Source organism: Cebus imitator, unplaced genomic scaffold, assembly GCF_001604975.1.
Source record: "Cebus imitator isolate Cc_AM_T3 unplaced genomic scaffold, Cebus_imitator-1.0 Scaffold865, whole genome shotgun sequence".
Lineage (NCBI taxonomy): Eukaryota > Metazoa > Chordata > Mammalia > Primates > Cebidae > Cebus > Cebus imitator.
Window position 1 is genome coordinate 122,220 of NW_016108180.1, and position 11,006 is coordinate 133,225.

At 52.3% G+C, this 11,006-nt stretch overlaps 1 protein-coding gene and 1 long non-coding RNA gene across 8 annotated transcripts in view; one reads left to right on the forward strand and one right to left on the reverse strand.

Moving 5' to 3' along the window:
- Positions 1-10,811, reverse strand: part of A4GALT (alpha 1,4-galactosyltransferase (P blood group)) — a 34,916-nt gene extending 24,105 nt beyond the window's left edge. The window contains exons 1-3 of one of the 7 annotated variants that reach the window (XR_005198670.1): positions 9,872-10,811; positions 5,414-5,485; positions 4,646-4,700 (exon numbers count right to left, since the gene is read on the reverse strand). The gene's annotated coding sequence lies outside the window, so the exon portion shown is untranslated. Of the gene's footprint in view, positions 1-4,645; positions 4,701-5,413; positions 5,486-7,783; positions 7,807-9,809 lie in introns of those variants that run through there. The other 6 variants (XR_005198669.1, XR_005198668.1, XM_037735642.1 and 3 more) reach the window with 6 other exon arrangements.
- LOC119469821 lies at positions 4,997-6,038 on the forward strand. Its single transcript, XR_005198671.1, has 2 exons — positions 4,997-5,100; positions 5,483-6,038. It is a non-coding gene; the product is annotated as an uncharacterized LOC119469821 (long non-coding RNA).
- Positions 10,812-11,006: the final 195 nt, after the last annotated feature.

Below are 11,006 nucleotides of genomic sequence, written 5' to 3' on the forward strand. Positions count from 1 at the left end.
ACGCCCGGCCCAAATACACAGTTTCATACCTGGGCACTAATGCTAAGCTCAGGGAAAACACAGATGCTGCCACCACCATCACTACATTGGATGTATCCATCAGAGGAATTTGACAAAAGAAAGAAAACCCAATAGAAATAGTTAAAACTATTGCTATTTTCGTTATTGTATACCTGGAAAAGTCAAGATAAATTATTTAAAAAGTAAAATTAAAGCATACTGGAAGATGGTAGTATAAACACACACGCTTAAACATAAACAACAAGTCATCAGAATATATGACAAAAGAGAAGAACCCACTTAAACAATGGCCACAACACTCAGGGTTAAACTTCACAAAAGATGTTAAACATCTATGTGAGGCTGGGTGCAGGGTCCCACACCTGTAATCCCAGCACTTTAGGAAGCTGAGGCATGCAGATTGCTTGAGCCCAGGAGTTCATGACCAGCCTGGACAGCATGGTAAAACCCCATCTCTATAAACTGAGGTGGGAGGATCACTTGAGCCCTTAGGGGGAGGCTCCAGTGAGCCAAGATCGTGCCATCGCACCCCAGCCTGGGCAACAGAGCAAGACTCTGTCTCAAAATAAATAAAGCAATGCAGCCTTGTGGCTCATGCCTATAATCCTAGCATTTGGGAGGCCAAGGCGGGTGGATGGCCTGAACTCAGGAGATCGAGATCAGCCTGGGAACATGGCAAATGGGCAACATGGCAAAACCCTGTCTCTACTAAAAATACAAAAAAATTAGCCAGGTTTGGTCTTGCACACCTGTAATCCTAGCTACTCCGGAGGTTGAGGCAGGAGAATTGCTTGAACCTGAGAGGTGGAGGTTGCAGTGAGCCAAGATCACACCCCTGCACTCCAGCATGGGTGACGCAGCAAGCCTCTGTCTCAAAAAAGGAAAAAAAAAAAAGAAAGAAGAAAGTCAAAACAGAAGTGACAACCTGGGACCTCCTAAATGCAGCTCACATCACATAAGTCAAATTTTTCTAATATATAAAGAGCTCCCAGAAATCAAGAAGAAGATCAACATCCCAAAAGATAATGGGCCAAAAACAATTCACACACATACAGACTATGACCTCTAAACAAGTAACCAAGAGCAAGGATCTTTTTATAAGTAAGAGAAATGCAAATTGACATGCTCAGATAGCATCTCTCATTTATCTGATTAGCAAAAATCCAAAACACTTAACAGACACATTCTTTTGGCAAGGCTGTGAGCAAGCAGGCAACCGTTCATACACTGCCAGTGGGCATGCAAACCGTGCTCAGAGGCTGCAGAGGGCAATTTAACAACATCTATCAAAACTACATGGGTACGGACCCTTTCAGCATGCAATCTCACTCTGGGGCTTTATCCTACGATGAATGACTTTGCATGAGGTCACAGATTTGTTTGCAGTTGCAAAAGATTAGAAAGAACCCAAGGTCTTTCTTGAAGAGGCTGATTAAATAAACAATGACATAATGATAGCATGGACACGGGCAAAGACCAATGCTGCTTTTACTCATTGTCACCTCCCCTGCGGCCAGCACAGACCCTACCACATAGCAAGTGCTCAATACATATTTTTTGTATTTTGTTTTTTCTTTTTTTCCACCCCCAAGTCTCGTTCTGTTGCCCAGGCTAGAATGCAGTAGCATGATCTCAGCTCACTACAACCTCTACTTCCTGGGTTCAAGAGATTGTCCTGCCTCAGCCTCTTGAATAGCTGGGACTACAGACACACATCACCATGCCAGCTAATTTTTGTATTTTTAGTTTCACCATGTTGGCTGGGCTGGTCTCAAACTCCTGACCTCAAGTGATCCACCCACCTTGGCCTTCCAAAGTGCTAGGATTACAGGCATAAGCCACCATGCCTGGCAGACTCAATATGTATTTTTTGAAGGGATGAGTAAATGATACCAGTCTTGCCCACAAAGCCAGGATCATATGTGATAACTAATCCTGGGGAATGCCCTTTGCAAACTATAAACTCTATGCAGATGCAAGTTACAGCTGCCTCACCAACTGAAGGTACAAAAGTCACATGCCTTTAACTCTTCATGGTAAAGTACCTGACTACTTGCCAGTCCCAAGAGTGCCTTTCTTCCTTCCAGGAGGTCATCCCTCCCTCCCAGGGTCACTCTAGCTCTGCACAGGAGACTGGATCTGGCTGGGTGGGGCTGGCTTCCCAGGGGCAGAGCGAAAATTCCCAGAACCCCCGGCGGGTTTCAGAAAATACTAAGTCACCTTGAACCTGGGCTCCTACACCTTCACTCTGGATGGACACACACACACACGCACGCACGCACACACAGACACACATTTCGTGGAGATATCCTGTGGTGCCAGGCTGGCTGGATGGGGATAAGTTTTCTGGCTTGGTCATCTGCTATGCACAGAGATCCCAGAGATGCAAGTGGCAGGGAATGCTCTTCAGGGTCATCTTGCCTGGCAAACGCAATGCCCATAGAAAGGGCATCTAGAAACTTCAGCCTGAGTTATAAGAGTCCTGATTTAATTCTCTTTGAAAGAAAGTTCCCATGTTGCTTCGCTTTCACCTGTTTTACTGTCTTTTTTTTGTTTTTTGTTTTGTTTTGTTTTGTTTTACTGTCTTAAAGATTAAAAATAACAAGTAGCAAGGCCAGGTGTGGTGGCTCATGCCTATGTAATCCCAGCACTTTGGGAGGCCGAGGCGGGTGGATCACTTGACATCAGAAATTCGAGACCAGGCTGGCCAACATGGTGAAACCCCATCTCTAGTAAAAATACAAAAATTAGGCCGGGCAAGGTAGCTCAATCCTGTAATCCCAGCACTTTGGGAGGCCGAGGTGGGTGGATCACGAGGGAGGTCAAGAGATCGAGACCATCCTGACCAACATGGTGAAACCCCGTCTCTACTAAAAATACAAAAATTAGCTGGCCATGGTGGCCTGTGTCTGTAGTCCCAGCTACTCAGGAGGCTGAGGCAGGAGAATTGCCTGAACCTGAGAGGCGGAGGTTGCAGTGAGCTGAGATTGTGCCACTGCACTCCAGCCTGGTGCCTGGTGACAGAGTAAGACTCTGTCTCAAAAAAAATAAAAATACAAATACAAAAATTAGCTGGGTGTGGTGGTGGATGCCTGTAATCCCAGCTACCTGGGAGGCTGAGGCAGGAGAATCCCTTGAACCCAGGAGGCAGAGGTTGCAGTGAGCTAAGATCACGCCACTGCACTCCAGCCTGGGTGACAGAGTGAGACTCTGTCTCAAACAAACAAACAAAAAGTAGCAAAAGAGAGTGCTCATCCTCCCCCGACCCCAGCATCACCAGTACTGGGTGTTCTTATAATTAACCATCTTTGCTAACTGAATACAGCCTAAGAAGGGGCCTGTCTTCTCTCTTCTACATACCTGCTCTGCGGCCTTCCTCTCAATTCTGAGCCTCAATTCTTCATCTGTAAAATAAAGAGCTTAGAAAAGAGAACCTCTGAGGACCCTTCTAGATAGATCTTCCTAACCTGGTCTCTTGGCACCGCCTCTGCCCATTCCATCAGGAGCAGTCATCACTGGCCTCTCAGAGCGGCTCCGTGCCCCCTGCCCCGTCAGGTCAAGGCCAAGGGTGCAGAATATAGACAATGAAGTCAGGAGAGTGACAATTCACAGATAAGAGTTCCTGCTCAGCCTGGTGCAAGAAGTCATCCCGTAAGGAAACCGGACACGTCCCCAGCACTGCCCTTACTTAGCACCTCGACTGTCCTCCAACAAGGGCCTGGACGCTGATGCAGTGGTGCCCTGCTCCAAGGTCAGGGAATATACACAGCAGGGAAGAGATGGATAGTCTTTGGCTTCATGGAGCTGACATTCTAGTAGGGGAAAATTAGTGAAGAAATACATCAGGTGCTGGCTGGGCGTGGTGGCTCACGCCTGTAATCCCAGCCTCTCTGGGAGGCCGAGGAACTTTGGGACACCTGAGGTCAGGAGTTCAAGACCAGCCTGGCCAACATGGCGAAACCCTATCTTTACTAAAAATACAAAAAATTAGCCAGGCGTGGTGGCGGGCACCTATAATCCCAGCAACTCAGGAGGCTGAGGCAGGAGAATCGCTTCAGCCTGGGAGGCGGAGGTTGCAGTGAGCAGAGATCGGGCAATTGTACTCCAGCCTGGGCAACAAGAACAAAATGCTGTCTCAAAAAACAAAACAAAACAAGAAATACATCAGGTGGTGGCTGGGCGAGGTGGCTCACGCCTGTAATCTCAGGACTTTGGGAGGCTGAGGCAGGAGGATCTTGAGTCCAAGAGTTCAATACCAGCCTAGGCAAGGTAGGGAGACCTCATCTCTACAAAAAATAAAAATAAAACAATTAGCCTGGCATGGTAGTTCCAACTTCTCAGGAAGCTGAGGCGGGAGGATTATGTGAGCCGGGAGATTGTAGTGGGCAACAGGGCAAAACCCTGTCTCAAAAAAAAAAAAGAGAGAGAGAGAGAGCAGGCATGGTGGCTCCCTCCTGTAATTCCAGCATTTTGGAAGGCCGAGGTAGGAGCATCGCTTGAGCCCAGGAGTTCGAGACCAGCCTAGGCAACATAGCAAAATCCCGTTTCTTCAAGAAATATAAAAATTAGCACGCATGTGCTTGTAGTCACAGCTACTCGGGAGGCCGAGGTGGGAGGATGGTTTGAGCCCAGGAGACTGATTCGTCACTGCATACCAGCTTGGGCAACAGAGCAAGATCCTGTCAAAAAAAGGAAAGAAAGGAAGAAGGTGAAAGAGAGAGAAAGAAAAGAAATAAAGAAACATATCAGGTGGGCCAGGTGTGGTGGCTCATGCCTGTAATCCCATCACTTTGGGAGGATAAGGCGGGCAGATCACAAGGTCAGGAGTTCGAGACCCACCTGACCAACACGGAGAAACCCTGTCTCTACTAAAAATACAAAATTAGTTGGGCGTAGTGGCAAATGCCTGTAATTCCAGCTACTCGGGAGGGTGGGGCAGAAGATCGCTTAAACCTGGGAGGCGGAGGTTTCAGTGAGCTGAGATCGCACCACTGCACTGCTGCCTGGGCAACAAGAGTGAAGCATCTCAAGAAAAAAAAAAAAAAAGGAATAAAAGAACATGGTGGCTGAGAGGGTCTGGTAAGGTCAGGTAACAGTGTCTGGCACCTCATGTGGGCTCAGTGGATAGAGGCCCACCCCCAACTCAAGGGAAAGGAGCCAGTGATGGCCACAGACTGTTGGGGCTCTCTGGGTCCTGGGACAATGACTTTCAAACAGTGAAGGTGAAGAGAGACACTCTTCCTGTTTTGCCCTCATGTGCTGCCCACCTGGCTCCCCGTCTGCCAGCTCACACTCTGCACGGGCATGACCCCAGGAGGCTGTGGTGCTCCTGCTGGAGTAGGCTTGTGGTGGGCAAGAGTGTGGGCACAGGGGAGGGTATGTGGACACCCACCTGGAATGGAAGGGGGCTCCCCCAGTCCTGTGGCCAACTCTGTGCAGCTGGAAGCACCTGCACCCCCAGGATCTGTCCAGAGGGAAGACAAAGGCAGCAGATGGGAGAGAAAAGGACACTTTACTCAAAGAAGCGCCACTTCCTGATAACTACAAGACAGGGAGCTTCGGAGAAAAGAGAAGTCACCAAGGGCCTGTGGTAGGTATGTGGCCAGCCTGCTTTGAACCGGCCCTGCCTGGACTCACCCTGAGCCACACTGTCCCCTCCCGGCATAGTCCATCAGTGGGAGTGTTCATACTTGCTCCTTCCCAGGGAGGAAGCACCAAGGGACTGGAGCCCTCCCCTCTGCTGACTTTCCAGTTCCCTCTGGGGAGGATCAGAGCCAATTCACCAAGTGTTCCCCCAGCCCCTCCCTCTTGCCTCCTGTCCTCACCAGCTCAAAAGGTCCCTCGGGAGCAGCATTGCATCCTCCCACCTCCTCAGCCCTCAGGGACCTCAGCCTACTAACTTATCCCTCCTTCTCCTGGGCCTGAGCGAGCTGAGCTCTCTTCTGGCCTTCCTATCAGCTCATAAATGCAGCCAACTCTCCCTCGTCAGAAAGCACACTAAGTAAAATAAAAAAATTGCTCTTCCTCTCTCTCTCTCTCACTTACATACACACCCCCATACACACCCACGCACACACACACCCACAAATAAGAGCCAAATAATAAACTGGGGAATGATCTTTGTCACACAGAGACCAGACAAGGGTCAAAACCTTATTGATGAGCTCAAACCAATCAATAAGCAACACACAAAGTGCCTGGATGCCCATACTCTGACCCAGGAATTTCATTTCTAGGAAATACAAAGAAATATCTAGCTGGGTATACAAATATACAGCCATTCTAAAAGTTCATATGCACTGATGGCCAGGTTAATTACTTCCCAGGAAATAACTGGCAATGTACAAATGTATGTATAAATTCGATGTAACATTGTCTAAAAGAGCCAAATATATTTTTTAGAAGTAAAAAGAGATCCAAGAACTCAACATGATGTAGCAAAATGCAAGCATTGAAAAATATAAAAAATGTTTGAGAGATGAGGAATGCTCATGAAATTATACTAATGGAAAAATATTTTATATAGACAACATATTCAAATATGGAAAAACATATTTTATTAAGTTTTATTTTTTATTTATTTTGGAGATGGAGTCGCTCTGTCACCCAGGCTGGAATGCAGAGGCACTATCTCAGCTCACTGCAACCTCTGCCTCCTAGATTCAAGCAATTATCCCGCCTCAGCCTCCCCAGTAGCTGGGATTACAGGCACCCGCCACCACGCCCGGTTAATTTTTTGTATTTTTAGGGGTGGCAGGATTTTACCATATTGGCTAGGCTGGTCTCAAACTCCTGACTTCAAGTGATCTACCCACCTCAGCCTCCCAAAGTGCTGGGATTACACGCGTGAGTCACCTCGCCCCGCTGGAAAAACATGTTTTTTAAAAGTCTGGCAAAAAAAGGCAAATGTTAGCAATAGTTATCTACAAGTATGCAAACAGGAATGGTTTTTCCTACTTCTTTCAGCTAATTCATTCAAACAGCATTCAGGAAGCACCTGCTAGGTGCCAGGCCTGGCACTGGGCATTGGGATCTGGACAAGACTCCTTCCCTCCAGGAGCTTCCAATCTGAAGGGAAGGATGCAGTGAGCCAACGAAAATACAGGGTGGCCGGGCACGGTGGCTCATGCCTGTAATCCCAGCACTTTGGGAGGCCGAGGCAGGTGGATCACCTGAGGTCTGGAGTTTGAGACCAGCCTGGCCCACATGGCAAAACCCCATCTCTACTAAAAATACAAAAATTGGCCGGGGGCGGTGGCTCACGCCTGTAATCCTAGCACTTTGGGAGGCTGAGGTGGGTGGCTCATCTGAGGTCAGGAGTTCAAGACCAGCCTGCCCATCATGGTGAAACCCCATCTTAAAAAAAAAATACAAAAATTAGCTGGGCATGGTGGTATGTGCCTGTAATCCCAGCTACTAGCAGGGCTGAGGCAGGAGGATGGCTTGAACCTGGGAGGCGAAGATTGTGTGTCAATGCTCTACAGCCTGGGCAACAGAGTCAGACTGTCTCAAAAAAAAAAAAAAAAAAAGAGGCCGGGCGCGGTGGCTCAAGCCTGTAATCCCAGCACTTTGGGAGGCCGAGGCGGGTGGATCACGAGGTCAAGAGATCGAGACCATCCTGGTCAACATGGTGAAACCCCGTCTCTACTAAAAATACAAAAAATTAGCTGGGCATGGTGGTGCGTGCCTGTAATCCCAGCTACTCAGGAGGCTGAGGCAGGAGAATTGCCTGAACCCAGGAGGCGGAGGTTGCGGTGAGCCGAGATCGTGCCATTGCACTCCAGCCTGGGTAACATGAGTGAAACTCCGTCTCAAAAAAAAAAAAAAAAAGAAAAAAGAAGGAAAATGCAGGGTGATCAACAGCAGTTTGTGAGCACACACACCTAGGAGGTCCCCAAAGAAGCCGGAAGCTGGGGAGAGTGGGAGGAGGTGCACCCCAGAACTCAGACAGCCGGCCTGGTGGCGGAGCTATCACCTGCCACCACCTTCCGGGACCTGCATCCCAGATGAACTGCATCCTTGGAGGTCCGAACCCACTGGCGCACGGCCGGGTGGGCTTGGCAGTTGCTGGCTGGGGCACATGTGGTAGGTCACAACCTCCTGGTATTCCACACAAGCCACCTGCAGAGGTTCTCCCAACCCTGCCCCACACTGGAGTCCCCGGGCCCATCACAGGAACTGGAAATTAACGGACATTACCCTAGGCAGCTAGAGGGCTTCAATTAGTACAAGGAAACAAAACACATTTTTTAGATGGCTGTCCATTTCAAAGTTTATCCTCTAAGACTGAGCTGTCCCAGGAGACAAGCAACAACAGGCACCCAAGGCATTAGAAAAATGTTTGAAAGCAAAACTAATAACAAAATTGGGTGTAGTGGCGTGTGCCTGCAGAACCAGCCACTTGGGAAGCTGGGGTGGGAGCGTGGCTTGAGCCCAGCAGTTTGATCTGTAGTGAGCTAGGATCGCACCACTGCACTCCAGCCTGGGTGACAGGGCAAGACCCTCAAAAACAAACAAAAAACTAATGACAGAGAGGAGTCCATCTCTCCTTGCCCTTTCTTTCCGTTTATATTTTGTTTTCCTTTGATTTCGGGACCCTCTTTTGGGGGATTTCAGCTGTGGAAACCCAGTGTAGCTGGGTTTCGGGTCCTGGTGAAGGTCTGCGGCTGGAGAGGGCTGTGGGAAGTTTTCAGGGAGGCCTGGCCTATCCGTCTGCTATGGGATCCTGGGAAGGGTGGCTCTCCCATTCTTTGAGAGGAGGTGACAAAGGGGAAGTCTTTGGGCAGCTCGTAGCGGGACGCCAGACCTGGCCTGAGACATCAGGTGCTCGAGGTTATTCGCTGAATGCAGGGTAAGTGACCCCAAGAGGCCTTCGCGGAACAGCCAATCGCTCGGCGTTGGGGAAGGGAGGAAGCCGCAGAGAGGGTGTCTTGACGGAAAGCAGGGTGGGTGCAGGGGAGACGGCGCTTTAACCCTCTCAAGGCCAGAGGCTCAGCCGAGGCTATCCAGGAGGTGGGAACTTGTCCCCCCAGATGACAGATTATGAAACCGAGGGAAGGGGACTCGCCCCCGGCAGTGAAGCGGGATGGACGCCAGGACCAGGTGCCCCAGCAGAGCCGCTCCCAAGCCCAGCTGCGCTCCCACTCAGCCCTCAACCTTTCCCAGCTGGAGAGGAGGGAGGGGCGCCTGCGGATCCCAGGCGGGCGCGGAGGCCGGGCGACTCCCACCGGCTCGCCCCCGCGTCCAGCTCTCCAGCTCGTACCGAGGCCGTTTTCCGCACCGGGAGGGCCCTTCCCGCTTCTGTGCAGGTCCAAATCCTTGCCCTCCCTAAGGCCGGCGCCAACGCCTCCAGCCCGGCAGAGCCCCCTCCAGCCGGCCGCTACCCATCGCTGTCCCCAGTCGCATCCACTCCGGGGCGAGCACCGCCGGGCGCCCCCCCGAAGGAGGAGCGCGACTCGTCCAAGGTCGCGGGGCAGAGCTTGCCTGGGAACCGGCTTCTCCCCGACGACCCCTCTCCAGCCCCGGGACCCGGCCGGGCGGGGCTGCCCTCGAGGGATCCCGGGCCGGGCGCGTAATGCCTGCGAGGCCCGGGGCTCCGGGTCCAGCCGCCGCGCTCCACTTCGGGGCGCAGTTGGGGTGGAGGCAGCGGCCGGTACCGCAGCGCGGGGATCGTGCGCGCACAAATGTCGCTTCCAGAACAGGTGGCCCGGGCTGGGGTCGCTGCCCAGCCCCTCTGCCCGTCGCGCCCCCCCCCCAGCCCCTGCCCTCCCGAGGCGCCCCCTCCCCACGGGGAGCCGCGGAACCCGCCTGGAGCCCCAGCCTGCTGCACCCTCGGCGCAGCCCCACGTACCTCTGGCTCCTGCGGCGGCCGGCAATGGACAGCTGGGGCCCGGGCGTGCTGCGCTGCGGCCGGAGGGCAGGGCCGGGAGCCCGGCGGGAGGCAGCACCGCCCCTCCGGCCCGGGGCGGGGTCAGCACCGCCCCGCCCCGCCTGGCCCGTCCTGCCCCGCGGGTCCCGCTCCCCGGCGCCCCTGCTGGGTCCCCGCACCCTGCCGGCGAGCCCTCGCTGTTCCCCGGGCGGGTGAGGACGGTCCCTGGCCCGGGGGCCAACAGGTAGGCAGCGCTCCCCGGCCTCCCCGCTGCCGGTATTACGAGTTACAAGCCCGTTTTCCCCACTGAACTCATGAGAAAACGGAGGTTCAGAGAGTTGTTAGCTCGATGTCCTGCAGTGGGGAAGGGACGGTGTCACCCGCTGGGACCTGGGTCGGCCGGCTCCCACCGCCCCCTGCCGGGACCGTGCTAAGGGCGTTGCCTGCATCATCCCAGTGTTTACGGAATTCCAGTTATTTGCTGTGTCCTTAACGCCGCCCCGTCCTTTCCCTACTCCTCCTCCTTGCTCTCACCTCGCCCATCTTCTCACTCAGTTGCTGACCCGGTGCTCAAGCCACTGAGAAAAAGGAACCTCTATCCTAGCCCTGAGAAAGAGCCTGGCACTCAATGGGTACCCAATAAATACGCTTCGATTGAAGAAATCAGTAGAAATTCCCACCAGCTCCCCCACGCACCTGCTGAAGTAGCACCCACACTCCCGTCCCTCTTGGGACCAGGCTGAACCCGTCCAGCTTCTAGCCACGACCACCCCCTCCACAAGATCCCGACCCTTCAAGCCAACACTGATCCCGAAACTCTGCCCTCTCTCCGCCCTCCCTGGGTCATTTCCATCACAGGCTGTTGTTACTTCTCCCAGCTTAAAACTAAAACAAGAGGTGGGGCAAGCACTCACTCCTGTAATCTCAGCACTTTGGGAGGCCAAGGCAAGCGGATCAACTGGGGCCAGGAGTTCAAGACCAGCCTGGCTAACAAGGTGAAACCCGGTCTCTACAAAAATTAGCCCGACGTGCTCACTTGAACCCAGGAGGCAGAGGTTGCAGTGAGCCTAGATCATGCCACTGCATTCCAGCCTGGGTAACAAAAGCCAGACTCCAT